We start from the raw sequence: 3,936 nt of genomic DNA on the forward strand, positions 1-3,936 counted from the left end.
TGCATAGATACATATGTACATATGTGGACACTAGTGGGAATAGCCATAAACTCCAGTGTACATATATTTCTTCATATCTTTTTCAACGGCCTGTGAAGTTAAGTGCTCAAAGTACTCATAACTTTTATCAAGTGTTGCGGTGTGTAGACGAATGTGAAACAAAGGCGATCGACGAAATGTGTATTTTTTTGCGACATGCTATCGAGTACAGCATAGTAAGCATTGTAAATATGTATATATTGGCGAATCGATGAGGGCGGAGGGCGCCTCCTTTGTTTCGCTGCGTACAATTTGCGTTCTATATTTCTATTTTATATTTTGTCAGGTCCCGTTACATTATTGCGACGACAATAATAGCGTCGAGCGTTAGTTTGAAATCAATCCATGCTATTACAGTTCGAAACTTTACTGCAAAAGGACATTTAGTGGGTTAAAGTGTAGAAAGTTTTCTATTTTTAAACATTTATAAAGAGAAATAATAAAGTGTTTGGTTTTTGGTGCAAATAGACGTTTATCGGGTGCAGAGTTTTTTTTTATTTCAAGGCGTCGAAGTGGCTAGAGGAAGTTTTTGTGGTTTATTCCATTTATAATGTAAGCATTTATTTTTTCAATAAAATCCTCAATTTTATTTAACACTAGAAAGGTAAACATATTACCACTTACGTAAAATATAACCATACGCTTCAGAAGCGCACGATTTTCTACAGCGTACATTTTATCCTACTGTTGAATATTTATATACATAAATAATATATTCATTTTTTATAAGTTTGGAACAGTTTTAAAAATAAAATGCGTTCTTATTATAAATTTGAGCATTATAAACACTTTATGCATGTACATAAGGGGTGTATTCGAGCTGCACTTAATGCGGCAGTGCTACTTTTTGGTTTGCGTTGCTTCTCATGAAGAAACTAATTGCAGTATAAAAAGCTTTAATGCGCGATTTCTGCAGCATTTTAGCATATTTCTAGTTAAACATCAGCAACAGAGCACCAAGAAAGCAACAAGGCTGCAATATTGCGGTAATTATTACTTATCTCGAACACACCTACAGTCGCATAAATCCGTAGTATCCGTAAAGCGGTGTTTACATGAGGCGATTTTACAGGCAACTTTTTGTTGAAAGCAACAATCTCCTGGTGTGATCGGCTTTTCAGCTAATTGTTTCCAATGCAGTTGGCCTGCTGCCAACTTTTGATTCAACTAATCGACTCTAAAGTTGCCTGGAAAATCGCCTCATGTGAACACCGTTTACGGGGCCTTTTTGGATATTTGGAATGTGCTTCATTTTAAATGTTTTATTTTAATTTAAAATTACGTAATGTACCCCATGGAGACTTGGTGTATTACTCCGTACAGACATCCACAAGACGGATCACAGGAAGCAAAATTTAATGAAATGCATTCCAAAGCGCAGAGCATCGTTGAGTGAACGATTGATGCGTTAGAAGACCGCTGGAGGATTTTAACATACGATAAGGGAGGGAGATATAAACCGATAAAAATAGCTAGATTTGGAATCACGTATAATCCTCGTTCATGCCTGCTACGATTCGACCCCAGTATTTAAACACATCGACATTATTACTTATAGCGCCCTTACACGATATGTATTTGCATAAACGTTACTTTATGATACGTTGTAATACATATATCGTCGGTGATACTGCAAAACGGTATATGTCTATTAGTACCCTTGAAACTGATGGTCTCTTACTTGCACCAGAATGCATCTGCAAATCGTTGCACCCTAATAAACGAATGACAGAACTGTCTACCCTTGGCTGATGAAGATGATCGATTGCCAGAAGCGAAACTAAACTGAAACTAAAGCAATCAACAATTGTAAATTGTAAAGTAAAATCAAACATAAAATTGTTCCTTTCTTACAATGTCATAACACTAAAATTCCCAAACAAATATATCCCTCTGAAATTAACTTCAACTTATAGCAAAAAAGAAAAAAATTCTAACGATCTTGTAAAACAAGTATTTGTGATTAAACTAACAATTCCTTGCAGATTCCCACTGCTGGCATCAGCCATCAGCGCCCTCCATATATTTCACTATAAAACCCCAATCGTAACTATACAAAACGGGAATGGGTGGAACATTGGCGGATCCTTCAAACTGGTTCACGTTATCAATCTCCAGCAATATGTTACAATTATGAAGCAAATGGAAAATTTGGCAAACCGCTTAATGAAGCGCGCTGACGACCAAACTTTAGCGCATCTCTACATCAACCAAACATTAGAACGACTTGAGGAACTTACGGGTAACACAGGCAAAGCAAGGGTCACCCGCTTTGGCATGGCATGGAAATGGCTAGCAGGATCACCAGATGCAACCGACTGGAACTACATTCTCCACAGCCAAAATGAAGTCATTCGGAGCAATAACCACCAATACAAGATCAACGGAAAGCTCTTCGCCGCCACCCAGGAAGTCCTAAAGAAAATCGACGAGGTGGTGAATCGCACTAATTACATAGCGAAAGAAAATGAGGCAACGGAATTTGATCAAAATGCACTACACAACATCCTGCTCATTCGCGAAGAGGTAAACGAAATCGTGCGGGCATGTCAACTGGCAAAACGGGGTATTGTCAACAACAATCTACTTCACACAGATGAGGTCAACCAGGTACTGTCAGAAATAGAGACCCTTCCATACCAAAACGTAATCGAGGCTATTGAATACGGTCAACCATCAGTATACACGAATGGGACACTGCTCCTCTACGTGCTCTCAATGCCGAAAGTAACAGCTAACAAATATAATCTTCTAATCACTCGCGCCGGCATCTACGAACATAAACAACTTGACCTACCGTTTGACAGGATGCTCGTCAATCAAGAGGAGACATACGGAGTGACGGGAAACTGCATGGTAATCAGTTCATCTACAGTATGTAGGTCAGTATCCTTGTCGAAATTGGAAGAGGACAGCTGCATACCACGACTACTAAAAGGGGAAGACGCTAGCTGCCAGTTCACAAGACGAAACGGATCGATAATAGAATTGGTAAACGCCTATACAATATTCCTCTCAAACTGTAGCATAAGCACATCGCCCTTTTTACTTTAATTGTCATGTGCACATAAGTAATGTATAAACAAATAGGAATGTACACAAACAACAGTTTACCCAAATCAGTTACATTGAACTCAGCGGGAGTTTATGCAAAGACTGCATTCATCGCACATAGCGAGGATCTTGTTACACTTGTGCGGACGGTCAAAGACACCGCCAAAGACAGTCGCAGTGACTAACTGATCCACAACGTCAGTTTGTCAATGCGACTGACATATTTATATATTTATTGCAACCATATGTTGACTTAGCATATTTTAGAGTTATGTAGTTAGTTTGTAGGTATTAGTAGTATATTTGTATACATTCTAGTTCGTAAATAATTTGTAAGTGTTAGTGTAAGAATTTGGTATAAAAGAAAGTGAAATCAATAAAGTAAACCAATTGGTGATCAAACTCCAACCAATAACTTATTATTTGCTATAAAACTACCAAGGCATGATCAGTAGCAGCAATGCCTCAAGCACTATTAACGGCACCTACATCATCCAACTGAGTAACGAAACAGTCAGGATTGGTGACCAAGTATTTTCCAGCAACGAGGTAATGGCAGCGCAAGCTCTGCCAGCCGTCCTTTCGAATGTCAGGAATCACACAATGAAGGTCAACCTATAATATGTGCACGACATCACGATGGAGAACGTTAAGTATCTAGGATACGTTAATGAGAAGATCAATTTTTCTATCTTTACAGAAGCCCTAACAATATGCGCAATAATCGTGGTCGCTGTTATCCTATGGAGATGGTACACTAGAAAGCCAGACCTACCAGAAAGTTCGGAACATTGGAGCAGTGACATGAACACCAATAAGATCACGAAGGGCATATCCACATAT

Source organism: Rhagoletis pomonella, unplaced genomic scaffold (genome assembly GCF_013731165.1).
Source record: "Rhagoletis pomonella isolate Grant_MI unplaced genomic scaffold, Rhpom_1.0 Rhpom_scaffold_00006, whole genome shotgun sequence".
Taxonomy (NCBI): domain Eukaryota; kingdom Metazoa; phylum Arthropoda; class Insecta; order Diptera; family Tephritidae; genus Rhagoletis; species Rhagoletis pomonella.